Raw genomic sequence first — 19,916 nt, 5'->3', positions numbered from 1 at the left:
GAATCACAGCTAATCTTACATTCAATTGTACTGGAGTTGACCTCTGTGGCCCATTCTTAATTAAGTACAAAAACCAGAGAAAAGGTATATATCAGAAAGTTTATGTGTGTATATTCATTTGTATGGTTACTAAGGCCATTCATTTAGAGCTTATAACATACCTAACATCTGAAGCATTAATAGCTACCTTGAAACGTTTCTTTGCACGAAGAGGTAAAAGTTTAACACTATTTAGTGATAACGCTACGAATTTTGTAGGTGGAAATGCAGAATTAAAGAGATTAAACAAAGTTTCAAACGACCAATCACCAAATTATGTGTCTTACCAATACAAAAATGAGTATTGTCTTTATAGTTATTGTACAGTATTGAATGTGCTTCACATAAAATGTCATTATGTAACTGAAATGTTATATTGTATTGCTTTGAGGTGTACGCTAATGTATATGGTAAATGTATAATTATAATAATGATTTTTATGTAATAGTACTTATTCAAAATTGTTTATGATATACTTGTTTAATTTTTATGCTATATCTTAATTACAATAGTTAAATGCTAAGCATTGCAACGCGGGGCGGCATGTTCGCGCCTACGCATTTGTAATGTAATCCACGCATGCGCATCTGTAATGTGATGATCTAAGGAGTTTGAGAATCGCCTCCGTGGTGATGGCATTATACTCCGTGATCGCCATCGACGGTGTAAGAGGGCTGGTCACAGCTATGAGTTAATTGTAATTAATTATGAGAATTAATAAAGAATCGAACCAGCGAATTTATTTAGTGTGTGTTATTTGGGACGAGAACCAAACATAAATTTAAAATATTAGCTAAGTACTAATATAATATAAATATTAACTAACTATTTGAAATATTAATGTTTAATACATTAATATTATATTTTGTAATTTAAAATATTAACCTTTTGTAAATTTCATTACTCATAACATAATCACTGCCATAAATTCATTTACGGTAGTGTTTCAAGAATTTATCATAGCAGTACTAGAAATGTTGAAAATTAGAGAAAGACTGTTTATTCCTGATCAAGAGCTTATTTTTTACGATTGTTATTTAGTCTAGATCGGTTTTGTTGACAATCCGCCATTTTTTTCCGATCTTCAAAGACGGGTATACATTGGCGACCGAAATTTGTCGCCAAATCAAAAAATCGCCAAAAGGTTCAATACTAAAGCTGTTCCAAAACTTCATTTAGATAAAATTTATTTTAATATTATTATTATCTTGTTATATGATTATACGAAATGCTGAATACTCTAGGTACTATCATAATCTTCGCATAACCTTTCACATTGTATTTTGCGTTATCATTGTTAAATATTATTGTATTATAAAGATTAAATTACTTTGTTAGAAATGTGAATGTTCTAATTTAATTTTCTTTTTATCACTTATTATTTATTTCCGCTTGAAAACACATTCATATTTGACAAATAATTATCTCCGCTGAAAATTTTTGATTGTTTAAAAACTATATTTGTCAATAATGTAATGAAAACTCACTAATCTGGTGCTTCATAGATCAATATGACAACGAATTCGAAATGTTTTAAAAACAGTTCTTTAATTTTTAGTGTGTAGTAGATGCAAATAATGTCAGAGAAAAATATTTTAATAAAAAAGTTCTCCATGTTAATTCAATAGCAAAATTATTTCTATTTCAGTGAGAAATCCAGTTTCAATGCTTAATATAAGCAAAAGGTTTGCTGTACAATTTTATGTAAGAAACGTAATAATTTACTTTCATTCCTTTTAAGTCGGCATATTCGTTTCCAATAGATAACTAAAATTTTTGGCAAGTTACAGACTTAACTTGAACACACAGTATTCCATCACTTAAAATATCAATTAATTATTCTTTTTCATTTAGAGATACATTGGAATTGAAAATACCAAAGGCAAAATGGGTCACAGATCCAACCTAATTCCTTATTTGGAAATTTTTCAAAAAATTTTCTGTCAGTTTTATCATATGTTGTTTTAAACAAGAAATCTGTATTGTTGGTTTAATCCTAGTATCCGGTGCACACGGGATTTGGCTACTTTTGGCGACTTTATGATGAGCAGTTAAAACGGACATATACGATGAGTAGTTAACGGGTCATTTAAAGAAAATATTTAGTTAAACTTAGTATATACCATGTATATAGTATATATACTATGTGTGTATATACATATACTATGTGTGTATAGTATATATATAGACGTTTTTTGGATCATTTTTGGTGTTGGTGATAATTTTCAAAGTCGCGCCAAGGCTACACCGTATACTAGGATTTTACCGTATTATTTTCTTTAGTAAATTCTGAAAACCATGTTTCTGTTATTTTTGTTCAATGCTCCTTGCCAAAGTATTAGCTTAGTTTTAAAAGCTTCAATATTGGTGCTCAGTATTAAAATGCTTAGGTTTTTAGAAAATGTCTACCAAGTAACTGAGTTTTCCTAATTAATCATTATTAATGAATGAACTTGCTGATGTAAGTTTCTTTTCTTCCGAAAATATGTAAACTGTATTTCTCAAATCGAAAATATGTCTCGCTATTTTTCTGTGTGAAAGCCAACTGACTTTGGTAATTATGTCCCATATAGAGTACTTATCTAATTACATTGTATTAAAAAGAGACAGCTGTTTAAGATCTTGCCTTTTAATGTAATTAATTGCAGTAATAACCCTGCAATATTTTGTGCAATTCTTCATTAATTTGCAACAAGAGCTTTTCTATGTGTCATACAGTGATGGAATATTATATGGGGAGCAATTTTGGCTGAGCTTTGGAATATGGTAACTGGTAGTTTGGCGACATTTTGGAGGCGATAAAGGTTACTACCTAGGACTTTGGTAATAATGTGAGAAGTACTCAGTTCCGATTACGCATTACAGCCAAAAGTCGTTAATTCGGACACCCATAATTCGGAATGATCTATAATCCGGACCTCAAAACTAAAAACTTTCTGCGCATGCGCCGCGTTGACACATGCGCATAGGCGTTTACGCGTGCGCGTAAGACCTTTTACGACTGCGCATATGAGTGTGCGCAAGTGCAGAATACGTTTTCGCGTGCGCGTTTTATGTATAATGTAATTATGTATAATTATATAAGCTAAATAATTATCTATTTCAGTTAATATTGATGATTGCGTTGTTCCTTAATTTTCGAATTGGATCCGGCTTATTATTTTTTGCAGACTGTAAGAGCAATTTTATAAAAGTAAGTTTCAACTTTCAATTATATCAAATAGAATTTCCGATATATATTTGTTAATATGTAAAGGATCTAAAGCGAAAGTATGTTTTGAAATCCGAAATCTGTTTATCAATTTCACGCTGCTCGGCGGGGGGAACGCCGCGGCGTGCGCGTAATGAATTGGAAGTTGATCTGTCAGCACTATCCTTATCTTCAGGGCAGATGTTTTTATTTTATTTGGCTTATAATTCCTTATCAAATGTAGTATTTCATCTCGATGTGCTCCGTCTTTGATATGATTTAAAACAAGTTCCTCGTCATTATAATTCGCTTCCGATAGCGAAGAAAGTGACAGAGGTTATTGAAAACGAAAAAATTTCTATTGACAAATTAGTCATTATTCTCGACACAGCAATTATAGGACTTGAACAGCGGAACTTTGTAACTGAACAAGAAATTATGTCTGTTTAATAGAATTAAAGAGAAAGTATTATCACATGAAACGAAGCAAAACTTAAACAACTTACATTGAAAGAAATGTTTACTAAAGTAAACAAATAAATATTAAGCTTTTTCTTTTTGTAAATTTTGATACTCTTTAGATCATAATTGTTCTATATTTCATAAATTACGGTTTCATACTTTTAATTTTAGAATTTCTGCATGCCATCTTACGAGATTTAAACTGATGATCTATAATCCGGAAAAATCGATAATCCGGAATCGCCGAAGTCCCGAGGAGTCCGGATTAACGACTTTTGACTGTATTTTGTGTGAGGGAAATGAGAGATCATGAGTTATGTCATGTGACATTAATGGACGAATGACAGTTCTTTAATCGGAAAGGGGGGGAATTTGGAAAACTGTAGTACTATATTATTTTGTATTAAGCTTCACTGTGTGTTGTGTGAAATAGTGGAAGTGTGCATGCTACTTAATGAAAATTCTGAAGATTAGGTAAGTTAGTATTTTTAATCATTTCAGGATATTATTTTTATGCATTGTTCTAAATGTAAAGAGTAAATAAATTAATATGGTATTATTGGAAAATTGTTATTAGCAATGATTTATTTAAAGTAATTAGGATTGTAATCTAATTTTTATTAATTTAATGTATGTGCTTATTTATATTTTAAGTAGTGTTTTTTAATTTAATTATATTTTAATTTAATGATCGTGATTTTGTGAGTTATATGTTTGTAGTATTTTGGAATACGTTTGAGTAGAATACGTTGAGTATTTTCATGCATTTTTCGTGAAATTTTTCTAATTTATGAGAAAAAAAGCAGTGTACACGGATATAGTGAAGAGTGTGTGCAATGCCATTTTTGTGCAATTCTGGGATGTTTTTTTAAATAAAAATAAGTCGACGTGTACATGGTTTAGTGATATTTTAATTAAATGATAGTTATTTTGTGAATTTTATGTTTGTAGGAATTTGGTATACGTTTCAGTTGAAGTAAATGTGCATGGAAGTAATTTAAATATTTGACACTTAAGTATTTGTAACCATTTGTAATGTTTGCGGTATGAATTCGTTGGTGACGTTTACGTGGAAATGTTCATCTTTGGAGGGGGTATATACTTTTTGCGATCAGGTAATTTCATATATGTTCTTTTTACCGGATTTAAAGATTCACAAAATTTTCATGCATTTTCGTGAAATTTTTCTAATTTATGAGAAAAAAGCAGTGTACATGGATAAAGTGAAGAGTGTGAGCAATGCCATTTTTGTGCAATTCTGGGATGTTTTTTTAAATAAAAATAAGTCGACGTGTACATGGTTTAGTGATATTTTAATTAAATGATAGTTATTTTGTGAATTTTATGTTTGTAAGAATTTGGTATACGTTTCAGTTGAAGTAAACGTGTATGGAAATAATTTAAATATTTGACACTAAATATTTGTAACCATTTGTAATGTTTGCGGTATGAATTCGTTGGTGACGTTTATAATATAATAGATAATTTAGAGGTAAAAGTTTTTGGATATTTTATTTATTTTATACGTGGAAATGTTCATCCTTGGAAAGGGTATATACTTTTTCGCGATCAGGTAATTTCATATATGTGCTTTTTACCGAGTTTAAAGATTCACAGAATTTTTTTGCATTTTCGTGCAAATTTTTGTAATTTATGAGAAAATAGCAGTGTAGATGCATAAAGTTAAGAGTGTGTGCAATGCCATTTTTGTGCAATTCTGGGATATTTTTTTAAGTAAAAATTAGTCGACGTGTAAATGGTTTATGTGTATGTGCTATTCTGCAAAATGCGCAAGGAGTTTGCAATTGTGCACTTTTCCCAATTTTGCAGTTAATATTTGTCATGATTAAGTAGTTTTGTTACATAAAATCTCTAGCATAAATGTAATTCGGCTATTAGATTGTTGGAAAAAGTGTTCAGTAAATAAAAAGAAAAGAAACATGTCTTTATTTCGTGAAGACAAAATGGCGGCAAAAAAAAAAAAAAAAATAGAGGGTTGCTGTAGCAGAGTTGGTTGCCAAATTTTCGCCAAGTTACCATAATCCAAAGATCAACCGCAATTTTCATTATTAACCCTCTTAGTCCTTTATAATTACCTGTTAATGCTGCAACATCATTAGTACAAGCTGCGACACAGTGTGTCTAGGTAAGATTATTCGTTTCAAAATGTCTGTTAGTAATTTCAAATATTTTCTCTCCAATTACTTTTCCTTTCCAAATATTACAACATTAAAAATATTCTACTGCGTCGTCTTCAAAAAAGTATCTCAGATAAACGATGAATAGAGACATTTTTATAATGTCGGTAGTTTCATCAAGTTTTATAGTAAAGACTGGATTTTGTATTCTATAGTGTCTGATATTACAGAAATTTGGTGAGAAACGGTATCTTTTTTTAATGCTATTGTTTTTAAATCATTAGTATATTTTTCTGCATGCATAAATGATGTAATTGTAATTGCTGAAAGAAGAATGAGCGATTATCCAATTGTATGAGGTTTTAAATTTTTTGCAATTAAATGTGAAAATTTTAAAATGCCTGTAAATCCTTCTCAGGAACTGTTGTATATTTTTTCAAAAATACATTTTAATTTTTCATGCTCTTAGCTCATTCCTTAAAAAAATTCTTCAGATTTATTTACTTAATCTTTATGTTTAGTTTCTGAGGTACTTTCCGTTTTACTGGCGCAAATCTCGCCAAGTAGACTTTGTTGTCGACAACATACAATATACACATAAAAAATTTTAACAAACGTTAGTTCTAAGAATTTTTTATTTTGAAGGCATAAATATTTTAATACCTTTTAAAATTTTGTAAAAAAGCCAATAAATAAAGACAATAAATTTGTAAAAAGACATTAAGAATTTACTATGTTTTCATGTTTCAACATCCTGATTTGTAGTTTCGTATCACGTGATCTCATGTCACGTAAACTACGCTACAAAAATCTAATTCTCTCAGTAATTATCTACATTAATGACAAGTTAAATCTTAATTTGGAATACAAGATTAAATGCAAGAATTATTTTAATTCATACGAATAGTTTATTCAGAAATTATGTAAAACCACAGTGCTTTACTTCGCTAGTCCATTCTCATTAGAATTGATGAATTTGACCTGTGATTTTGCCTTTTCTATATTTTTGCCTTCAGATGAGCGGTGTGATTGCATTCTAATTGACTTCATTACCGCGAATGGTCTTAAAGCATAAAATTTAACTATCTTGTATAAATTCTATGTAATTGTATGCCAGTACAGTCAATTCGATAAGAAATGGCTGCGACTTGTTTGAAAATGAGGCGTAAAAGGTTGCCAGCAAAGGTATTCTGTTTGGCATCAGTTGTACCATTGTTGGCAACTTTATCATTTGCACCGGCAAAACGGAAAAGTACCGTTTCTAAATGTGTTTTTAATTTCGCAGGTTTCATACTTTCCATGTGCCAAGTTTTCACTGCATTTAACACACAATGGATATTAAAATAAACTCTTCTTGATATTTACTCTATTTTTTTTAGAATTAGAAAGAGAGCCAGTGAATTCATTATTGTTTGCATTTACATTAATAGTTTTTCTCTAAGTTTATTTGATGTTGGTCCATCCATCCCGTTTCTCTTGTGAACATTGGGTATCTATTTTAGGCCATTTAACCATCATGAATAAAATTGCAGTTAAAACAAAATTGTTTTTATTATCCTTTGAGACACTACTGAATTTTCCAATACTTAGGAAATGTTAAGTGCTTACTTGACAACAAATTTGATTAGGATTAAGAAACATAGTTTATAAATGATGCGTATTACAATTATATGCAAGACACTACTAACATAGTCGAAAAAACTACATCTTAGCTACGCGTATGCAATTGCTTTGAAATTCGATTCGAGCTGTTTGGAAATCATCAAACATAACACACAAATCAAGTGGAAAGCAATAAAATCAAAATTAAAATATGGAAATGTTAAAAAACATCCAAAATTCTCTTCAAATTCCGTATACCTTTTATTGTCAAATAAATATCTCTGAATTTGGTGACCCCCCACAAATTTGTTCACGACTCCCAGGTTTAAATTTTGTAAAAAAACAATACAAGTTATCAATTGCATTTTGAAAAAAAAAAAAAAAAAAAAAAAATATTTCGGGCTTGTCTTTAACAGAACAGCATGCAATGGAGTATTTTCAAAATTACGGGGAAGTACGACTTATGTGAAAATTGATAAACATTGGCTGTCCAATGTGAAAAGTGAATTACGTTTTAATATGTTATGTTCATAGCTTGTGTATTTTGATTATCTAACTGAATACAGAATGATCCGTTCCTTCAAATTTCTGTTGGAATAACTGCTAGAAAATCTATCCCATTTCAGATGAACAGAAAGCGTTTTATTCTTATTCAAAAATTACAGTACTCTCGCATAATACTTACAAGGAATAAGTTAGGTTATTTAACTAAAGTGCAATCAATTTTATTCCTTATTTACATGAATGACGTATCACACAATGCTGTGTAGGCTGGTGACCTAGCGATGATGACTCAAAATGCATTTCTGCATTCAGGCATACACTCCTTACAAGAATATAACCATGCACTGGAGTCCTAGCTTCAGCAGGTACATTTTGTTGTGCTGTGCAATCTCTGTGGGTCCTAAATTTTAAAAACTTTTCCACTCCTAAATTCCAAAAATTTTGCTACTTGTTATTTCAGTAAATTCCAAAATTTTGCACACCTGCCATAACTGCACTGGCTGTGGCTTCAGTTATCCAAAGGTCTAGCAAAATCAAATATTGTAACCTTATTTCAGACGACTTTCTTAAACTGTAGATCGCAACCCCCATCTACAGCAGGGAGTCACAACAAATTTTATTAGTTTTGGTATTTCTTAAAGTTAATATAATAATTTTACAATTACTCAATATTTTTACACAATTTATCTAAAAATAGATGAAGATAAGACAATGCAGACAAAGAGAAAAACAAAAATGTTTCAAAGCATTCTTTTTATAATATAAATGTTCATTTTATTTGCTTTGCACATGATGCTGTCATTTCGTCTGTTACTTAATTAAAATTTTCACATTGTTTTATATCTTAAAATGAGAAATTAAAGTTAATGACCTAAAACTGCAATATTATCTTACAGTACCAGTGAAAAAATTGACAGTTTCACTCACGTGATTGTCGGATTTTCGCAATGCTTATGGGGTCCCACAAAATTTTCGTAAATATTTTGAAATCGTGAAAAAAATCTATGATAAAAAAGGGACACGACTGAAAAAAAGTTTAAGAAGCCCTGTTTTAGACCAATCAGTTTCCTGACGCCAACCCATTTTTTTTGCCTGTTTTGTTTCTCAGCCGAATTATGTTTTTGTGGGAATTTTTCTATATTTTTACTGTTTCAGCTGAATGGAAAAACACGCTAAAATGTTTTAAATGACTATTAGGGAAAGAGGATCAAATACCCCACATTATTATTATCTCCTGTTTCAATTCTGAGTTGAATTATGTTTTTTGATAGAATTTTTCCATATTGCATATTTCAGTTCAACAAAAAATCAACTTTCAAAATATTGAGGAAAAGCATGTACTAAAATGTTTGAAAATGAAAATGTTGGATAAATAAATACAGTACAAAGTCTTTAATCCGGACGTCCATAATCCGGAATGATCTATAATCTGGACCTCAAAGCTGCAAACTTTCTGCACATGCGTAGGATTTACGCATGCGCGTTTAATGTATAACGGACGGTATAAGCTAGGCTAAAATTATCTAATTATCTATTTCAGTTAATGTTGCAGATTGCGTTATTCCTTAATCTTCTAATTAGATCAGGCATATTATTTTTTGCAGGCTGTTAGAGCAATTTTATAAAAAGTAAGCTTGAACGTTCGATTATGTCAAAAAGACTTTCCGATTCTGAAGGGATTTACGAAGCGAAAGCATGTTTCGATGTCCATCAAATAAAAAGTGGAATTCCTGCAAAAAATAGATACAGGCATGAAGAAAGTGACAGAGAGGTTAGTGAAAACGAAAAAATTTCAATTGACAAGTTAGTCGGTATTCTCGGCACAGAAATTATAGGACTTGAACAGCGGAACTTTGTAACTGAACAAGAAATTATGTCTGTTTAGAGAATTAAAGAGAAAGTACTAGCACATAAAACGAAGCATTTTAAACAACTTACATTGAAAGAAATGTTTAATAAAGTAAACAAATAAATATTAAGCTCTTTTTTTGTTGTAAATTTTGGTACTGTTTAGATCATAATTGCTCTTTATTTCATAAATTACTGTTTCATATTTTTAATTTTATAGTTTCTGCATGCCATCTTACCAGATTTAAATTGATGATCTATAATCCGAAATCGTCGAAGTCCCGACGAGTCCGAATTAAAGATTTTGTACTGTATATAAATTACTTTTTTCTAGGAGTGTAGGAGTTCTTATATATATATAAAGAAATTTAGAACCAACTTTTCACAAAGACTAAAAAATTGAAGTTCATAAAATCCTATAAATGTAGAATAAGAATACTTTCAAATGTAAAAATTAACACGATGACTGCCGTGCGCATTTTACAAGATTTGCCCATGACGCCAAATTGAAATTTTTACTATGCGATATATATTATGTTGAAATTTTATATGCAGATGTTATATATAATCGTGCTTAATGCATTTTTCATGCTGGGGGTCACCGGAGACCCCCAAACATCTGTAGACCATTTTTGCGATTTATAATTTAAATTTTTACAATTTATTATTCTTCAAATCATTATAGTAACAATGGTACTATTTAAAAATTTATCAGTATCGATATTTATTCTAATTATACCTGGTATCACCCACGGCGCTGTAGCCAAGTCGAGTGCTGATCACCGGTGACCCCCATGGCGGTCAATGTGTTAAAAAACACCATCACAAGAAAAACCAAAAAATAGTATAAAAGAACAAGAAAGGCGAGGAATCCAACCAACTTCAACATAATATCGTCAAGACGAGGTATGTCAAATTTAATTACATTTCCCCTTCTAAAACAAAATCCTTGCTTTTCTGTATCCAGAATCAGTTGATGAACCATTTCAATATATTTTTTATCTTAATAGTTCACCCGAAAATTCTAGTCCTCCTCCTCAAAGCGAAGGAAAATCATTAAAAATATCTTCCAATTTAAAAATATTTTTCTAATCTAAAAAGAATCTTTAAAAAAAAAAAAAAAAAAATGGAAACATGCCCTTAAAAATGTAGAAAAAATTAAAATCCTGCAGTGGAAAATCTTGGAAAGTTTAAAATAATCTTAACTCAAAACTTTACTAGAACCTCTTATCAAATAGCAGTAGCAAAGAAAAATGGTTGGGGAGTAAAATCATTAAAATTATCTTACAATTTAAAAAGATTTTACTAGTCTAAAAAGAATATTTGATATTCCACATTTACAGGATTTTATCAAGTAATTTGAATTTCAATTTTTATACTTTCTGAAAAATTGGTTCTAAATTTCTTTCTTTATATATTTACTAATTTTTAACAGGATAATGCACGAAAATGTTTGGAAGGATTATAAATTTTCCTTTTAAAAAATTATTTGCATATACATAGTCCAAACGCATCTGTATACGGTGGAATACGTTTAACGCGAAATATCGGTTAACACGAAATAATGCAACGGTCTCGACGTATTTTGATGCATTTTGTTTCTCTTAACATGAAAAGATATCCTTTCTGGAAATGAACAAAATACATAAAACACTGGCATTGCAGGCGAGATTTAAGCGGGATATGAAATAAAAGGGAGGTGGTTTCACATATTTCGTAGAAAAGAGGCTAATTTGGCTTTGAAATACCCTCGGAATAGCCTGCGACATGAGTCAGTTTTGTTTATCTACGCTACTTTCGCCTTCCACCTCTACAAACGCCACACAAACATCTCATTTCTCATCAGTTAGCTTTGGAATTCGGTGACGAATACATGGCAGTGCGAGTAAAAATTAGTGAGTTTGGCTCATATGTTGCACTGCATGGAATTCAGCAACTCCAAGGATGAATAAAAATTATTTTCATTACACACAATTCTCAAACGTATCAGATTCTTTGGCACCAAAAGAAATAGAGAAGTAGGATAGTGAAACTGAGCTGTCACTTAATGTTTGAGAAAGTTTCTGTATTAATGAGCTGTCGTACTGTACTATCAGAAGAATTTGTTGCAGTAGTTTATGATAATGTGTGTACAGCCCCAATTATGGCGGACAAAATTATTTTGGAGTTTGTTCAAAGCTAAAAAAATATCATTGATGCAGATTCTGGTGACGAAAATTAAATGAATAATGCAGTTCCTGTTCCCACCTCATCCGAAATGAGGAACATCATAAAAGGTATGGACAGTTATTCAGACGCACATTACAATGGTGAAATGAATAACAAAATGTTTGACATTGAACAATTTGATGCTAAAAAAAGACAATGCAAAGAAAAATATCAGATTATTTTCCCAAAACTCAATAAATGTTTTGTTTTTTAAAAAACTTGAAAATGTTGTATTAAATTCTATTAAGTTCTTGTTTCATTGATTTTTATTAAATACATACATATACACATATCTATGTAAATAAAATGTACTCTAATAAGCTTAATTTTGTTGAATATATATATATATATATATATATATATATATATATATATATTAATATTCTTTAACAGGAAAAAATATTTCAGTCCCCTCAGTTTTGTGTTAAATGATTTTCACTGTATATCTATTGCACATAAATCCCTTTCTTACATAAAATATAAATGTATGCATAAAATAACTAAATAAATTGTAAAGGAAGTTTAATTAGCAACTATGAAATCTTAAAAAAGTAGTATAAATTTATAATGGCAAACATTAAAATAGATGAAAGTAAATAAAATTTAAATTATAGAATGTACTTTATAAAATTAATAACAAGTGGTTAAAATATATATTTTAATTGCTTAACATATGGAAGTTATTTCGCAGAGACTGTTGGATATAAAATTACTACTTCAAGTTTTCAGATTACTATTGTTCATATTTAAAGTCTCAACTTGCAGTCTTAATCCACATAACAACCATTGTAAAAATCACCCGTTATCATATTCCAAAGATCAGCAGCATACATTTTTTTCAAAATCGTGCATAATATTAAATAGTCAAGTTGATACAAATAAGATGAACTGTTTTTATGAGTTTAGACTAGTAGTTTATTCTTCTATTCACTTATTACACTGTTTCATTTTTTATATGCTCGACTATCCAAAATTTCAAGAGCTTTCCGGATATTTTTTTAGTTGAGTTTTTACTGTACAATCATTTCAGTATTTACATCGTCAAATTTGCACAGACACATACTTGAAATGAATTTACTTTTACAGCTAAACACAGGAACTGGAAAACGAAAAAGTACTTATTCGGAGATTGTATTTCTTTTTCGTTCATGAAAATTAAAGTTCATTACACAAACATGCAATCACACTGCACAAGCATGTATGGAAATTCTTAACACATTTAGTAATCCTGATAATTGATTACACATTTATTAAATAAATCAGAAAATATTTTAATGTATAACAAATGAATAAAGTATTTAAGCTTTTTTAAAGCAGAGCATAATACTACAGTTATGAACAAATTTAATGTTATAAAAGTTAGTTAATTTAGTAAATTTCAGTTTTTCACCAAAGCAATGAAATATTTTGATAATTAGAAAGTTCCTTGTATATCTTTATAAATGAACTTTATTGCTGTTTTAAACAATTAAACAACTGCCCAAGTTATTTTAATACTTTTGAAATATATACACTAAAAGAAACATTAAAATTTATTAATATATTTGTCAACCTTGATTTTGGCATAAAAGTCTGCAGAATGCTTCGTAGTTTTTAAGCACACAGAGGCACTGCAATTCTTTCTTATGCCTTGATTTGAAGTTTTCTGCAGGTGTTTTTTTTTTTTTTTTTTTTTTTTGTTAAAATATCTGTATTGGCACACATACAATGTTTGTATAGTGACTTCAGATGTGGATAAGTTTTTCGAACACTCTCGTTTGTTTTACTGGCGTCGCTGAATTTTGCGATGAATGCATCACATTTATTACCGAGTATCACCTTCCAGATTTATCATACTGTTAATGTATACATTAGCAGTGAATTATTCTCCTCTTTCCTCAGATATACTACGGCGATAAACAATAACCATTCACTAAAGATTTTGCGTAAATTTCCACTCATAATAATTTAAATTGCGAAAATCTCACAATTACCATCTAAACACACTAGTCGGCACCACAATTTTTTCGAAAGCGAGGCGTAGTAGTCAAAAGTGGGGTACGCCGTCTTGCCAGGTGAAACTAGTGGATATTTCCGTGATGTAAAAAATTCGAAAAGTGGGGTAGGGTTTGGAAATACGCCGCAGGGGACTTGTTAGCCGAGATAAAAGCTGGATATGAAGAGATGAGATCTGAGATCAAAGCCGCACTGAAAGAGATAGAAGCCAGATTAGAAGATATAAATGTCGACCAAGAAAAGTTGCGAGGGCAACTCTTACAGAAGAAACTGGAGCCATAAAAGAAGATGTGGAAATGACAGAAGTGGCGTCTGACTCGATGAAGAAACGAATGAAGTAGCTGATGAAGTTTATGAGAAAGATCAAGCAATGAAGGATGAACAAGATTAAAGAAACATAACGAAAAGATGAAGAAAAAGACGAGGAAGACGCTTCTCATCCTCAGGTGTGCGAAAAATCCATCTGAAAGTGCATGTGATGCAGAGATGGAAGAAGCTGATGGGCAGCTTAAACAGTGCACTCCAGTATTGCAAAAAAATTCACCCACTTTACAAACTGGGTGTGTGCCTCATAGTGCAGGTTTTGCAATCAAGGACTTGATTCTAAACCCGGATACTTCTGCTTGTAAAGGATCGGATTCTATTCATGACCCTGGTGCAAACATCGGAACTTGTTTTCAGGGAATAGAGGTAAATAAGCATGTACCATCTGTTAATGATACAGAGGTGAACTATACGCATGCTCCAAATGATTTACAGAGTGGTGTACAAATTGTTTTAGATTTTCCTGTGGATGAAAACCCTGAAAGAACTGAATCTCCAGACTGATATGCAAAACAGAAATACATCTGAGAACTGCAGTGGAAAAGTATTTGACCCGGGTATACTTTAATGAAAAGAAAGAGACTGAAATTCATTCAGAAATTTAATTTGTATTATTTGAAATTGTGATGTGTTTAATTTGTGTACAGTCAAAAGTCGTTAATTCTGATACCCATAATTCGGACCTCAAAGCTACAAAATTTCTCCGCATGCGTCGTGTTGACGCATGCGCGTAAGACCTTTACGGCTGCGAATATGCGTGTGTGCATGCCCAAATACGTTTACGCATGCACATTTAATGTATAATGAACGGTATAAGCTAAGCTAAAATTATCTAATTCTGTTAATGTTGCAGATTGCGTTGTTCCTTAATCCGGAATTTGATCCGGCTTATTATTTTTTGCAGACTGTTAGACCAATTTTATAAACGTAAGCTTGAAGTTTCGATTATGTTAAATAGAATTTCCGATATATATTCACTAATATGTAAAGGATCTACAAAGCAAAAGTATGTTTCAAAGTCCAATAAACAAAAAGTGGAATTGCTGCAAAAAATGGATAAAGGCATATCCTTTGTTTATCTAACTATTCCGAAATCTGTTTATCAATTTGACGCTGCTCTGCGCGCAATGAATTGGAAGTTGATCTGTCAGCGCTATCCTTATCTTCAGGGCAGATGTTTTTATTTTATTTGGCTTATAATTCCTTACTAAATGTAGTATTTCATCTCGATGTACTCCGTCTTTGATATGATTTAAATCAAATTCCTCGTCTTTATAATTCGCTTCCGATAGCGAAGATACAGAGTTGCCAACTCTCCCGATTTAGGCGGGAGACTCCCCACTTTCGACCGTTCTCCCGCCAACCCGATTTACAATATATTTCTCCCGACTTTTTCTTTTTCTTAAAATTTCTCACGATTTTTATGGAACTTGGCTTAATACTTGTTATATGAACAAAAAAAAAAAAAAAAAAAAAAAAAAAAAAAAAAAAGGATTTTGGACGTCTAAAAGCAATTGAATTTTATCTAGATTATATCTAAAACAAAATCTTGCGAATCAGATGAGAAATTTTTATGCTTTGTGAGTGAGAGCATACGTATCCAGAAACGTCATTCTCCAGTTTTCCAATGGGCACCGAGCTCCACTGCGTGTCACCTGGCATATATCAGCCAATGAGCACAAAGCAAGCTCAAGGCTGTTATTTGTATGTTCTTTAGTTAATTCGTTCATCTTGTCCTGAGTTGTGTGAGTACACGTGCCTTCAGGAAATAGTGTTAGAAATTATCATCTTTTGTTATCTCTACGAGAAAGGTGAAATACTCGTGTACGTTTCAAAAATCGTACACAGTTTGACTTTTCTTCCATTATTTCCTCAAGGAAATGTAATAAATTTGCGATGTGTACCGTCTGTCGTTGCGATTTTTCGATTTCGCATGGTGGAAGGGTAGATGTTCTCAAACATGTGCATACACAAAAACACAAGGGCAACATGAGTTGTTTTTAAAAAAACTAAAAATTTAATTTTTCTTCGGAAAAAAAAGACCAAAAAGTTATTAATGCAGAATGTCTGTTCTCTGCCTTTTTACTGGAGCACAACCTGCCACTGAATGTATCGGATCATGCTGCAGCTTTATTTAGAAAAATGTTTCCCGATAGTGAAATTGCTAAGAAATATTCAAGTTCAAGGACCAAAACACATTGTTGACATTTATTATTATCTTGAAAGGAGTTCTAAAAGGAAGGAAAAATTAAAACAATTCCAACAGCTGCATAACTAATATTAGTGATGACGCATTAGAAAAACTTTTATTAGCGAAAGCAGGCCTACGTAGCAATTACTATGAACAAAATTATGAAGTTTCTTTCTTAACGAAAGCAAAATCTGCCACTGTTCTTAACATTTGTATAAAAACTGATTAAAGTGTCTTCCCCCCCCCCAAACGATGCAGTGTAAAGTATTTTTGTGTTGCTTTCATTTAAGAATTAGTAACTATTTAAAGTAAATTCTTTATTAAAAACTATATTTTTATCATTTAAAAAGTATTTTTAACATTGGGAAAATCTCCTGATTTCTTAAAAACGTCTCCTGATTTTTGAGTGTGATAGGTTGGCAAGTATGGCAAGAAAGTAAAGTAAACAAATAAATATTAAGCTTTTTTTTCTTTTTTTTTTTTTTAAATTTTGATACCCTTTAGATCATAATTGTTCTTTATTTCATAAATTACGGTTTCATATTTTTAATTTTATTATTTTTGCATGCCATCTTACCAGATTTAAACTGATGATCTATAATCCGGAATCGCCGAAATCCCGACGAGTCCGGATTAACGACTTTTGACTGTATATAACTTGTAGTTTGTACATAGTGTAAGTATTTGCTTCTCATTTTTAGGGGTACTCATAATTCTTGCGCATGAGTTTCCTTACCTAGTTTCTGTGTAAAGTAAATGTTCGTTTCTTTAGTTATGTTACCTGTATGTTTTTAAAACGTTTGGATTGTATCGAATTTGGCTTCTGACCAAGGGTTGTACTGCCTGGGACATGCAGTCCTTGGGAGGGGACAGTGTTATGAAATGTACAGGCGCAGTAAGATGGCTTCTCCGCAAAGCAGTTTTAGGGTTGCTATAAAACGGCAGAGGAAGATAGTGTTGCCATATTTGGCGATAAATCGCCCATTTGGCGACAAAATTGGCAATATACCATGGGTGGATGAAGAACCTTCTGGAATGAATTCTTACCGGTTTAGCCCAGAATGTTCTCGAACACAAGCCGAAAGCTATATAAACCCTGCTGGTCCACAGTCAATGTGTGTGTGCCTCGCATACAGTGCGAGTCGGTGTGTCTCGAGTTAGTCAGTCCCTGCGGAGTCGATCAAGCTGACAGCCAGGCAGCGAATGGGTCGTCGAGTGCACCGAAGGAGTCTCCTAGTATATCGCAATTAGTGCATCGTCGAGAGAGCATGTTGAGCTCCGGTAATGACTGAACCGAAGAGTCAGAATTGTGCTCTGTGTGTGATCTAGTCCATCGTGAGTTGTAGTGTGGAAAGTCTCGAGAGTACGTGGAGTTCCAATAACGACTGAGCAGAGTCGGGAGCTGTACTCTGGGCTTTGCAGTGAAGCTGTCTTCCAACGTTATTGCCTGACAGTGTGAAGGCTATGTCACTGATTCTTCCAGAGTGTTTATTGTAGATCTTCGATGATTGTAAAAGTGACTTCGGAGCTGTCCTGATTAGTATTGGCTAAATAAAGCGTGTTTCGATACTTCATCATCAAGAGTCGTCGTTATTCACTCCAAATCTTCACGAACCTCGTACAAACATGAAGGAAGAAAATAACGTAACAACTGGTGTCAGAAAAGAAAAACGTAACAATATACATAACAATTCACAAAAGTGCAGCTCTACAGGCTCTGTTTTAAGTCTCAGTGTTGTGGTTAGGAAATGTTCTGTGTCTACATGTGTGATATGAAACAGGAACATCAGAAAAGAAATTCAGAATCTTAATTCCAATATGCAGCAGCTTTGCAGAGATTTGTTTCTGGTGTGAATTTCAATTTTTGAATTATTGGCTTTAAAAATGTTCTAAAATTCCAGTTAATCAGGAATTAACTGCATCATTCCTTTAGTTTTCCCTTCAAAAATGAAGGGAAAACAGATGATAATGTTGAGCAAGATCTTAAATGCACATAAAATTAGTAAAGCAACAACCTTGTGTGTGGCATAAATTTAGTCAAAAACAAGGTTGTTGCTTTGCTAATTTTATGTTTCACATTGGCATGTTTCTCTTCTCTTTTGATCTTAAATATATGTAAAAGATCTTACTTAACATTTTAATAGTTCATTAATGTTGATGTCTTCATAATCATCTTAAAAATATTAAATCATATATTATCAAGTCAGTGTATTACTAAATTTCCGATAATTTACAAAATAAAACAAAAGGCTAACAATATCATGATACTTTCTAAAATAAACCGAGGTTAAGTCTTTGCATAATTCAGTTTTCTGCTCGCAAAGTAATTGAGTAGATGGTCACTATTCCACATAAAGTAGACTCATTTATATGGAAGGAGAGCTGCCTTTTCTCTTTACTCTCATTGTTACCATAAATAATTATTGAGACATTTCTCTGATGTTGCTAATCTGATCATAAACATGTTTTAATTTTGGCAAATTGACAAATAAAAACCTATCATACTTACTATATTTCTTTTCTTAAATTTTAAGTTGTACCATTCTTCCCACAAAAATATTGCTAAAAATGGAATACATCTCAGAATTATAGACTTTTTCAAATTACAATTATTCTGAAGTGATTAATTTTTTCAAATTATTATTTTAAATAGATATACTGTTATTAATAAATTGAAATTGATAATTAAAAATATATATTTACTAGATGATCATTAGCAATTTTTTTCATTTATTATTTTGCCCCCTTAGTCTTTTTCTTTATTGATGGTACTGAAATTATGTGCTGCTCAGAAATAATGGTAGCTTACACTTGATTTGCTTATGCTATCTGAATTTAAATGATATTGTAGATTAGTTCGAAAATTAAATCTTTTATATGTTTGCCCATTTTAAAATTATTTTAACTTTAAATTTGCTTTTTTACATATGTACATGTTTGTTAAAATTTAAATTTGTTTAAATTTAAATACATATATTTATCTATCTATCTATCTATATATAATCGAAATAGAAATTGAAAAGCTAACAAGTAATGAGACGTAAGACCTATTTGGTCTTAAAAATTTTTTGCGCAAAATGCTGCAAAAATATGAAATAATAGGTAGAAATATTGTAGCGAGCTTGCTAGAAAGTTACCAGGAGCTGTAGCTCCACGAAATAGTTCAACGCAGTATTACTAAAATATTAACATAGAAGAAATAAAAAAAAAAAAAAAATTAACATGGAAAAAAGAAAAAACTGCTTACACGCGATATAAAACTGTTTAAAATCAATGTTGGAAAACATGTGAATGCACGAAAAAACTAATCTGACCGTTGTGACATGTGAAAAATTAATACATATAAAAATAGATCGACGGAACAAGTTAAAACAAAATAAAATTAAAAAATAATTAAAACATAAATTGCAAAAAT

This window comes from Stegodyphus dumicola, chromosome 2, assembly GCF_044657685.1.
Source record: "Stegodyphus dumicola isolate Sdum_Otavi_A_Nest chromosome 2, ASM4465768v1".
NCBI classification, from domain to species: Eukaryota; Metazoa; Arthropoda; class Arachnida; order Araneae; family Eresidae; genus Stegodyphus; species Stegodyphus dumicola.
The sequence above is the reverse complement of the archived record's forward strand: the minus strand, read 5'-3'. Positions refer to the sequence as shown.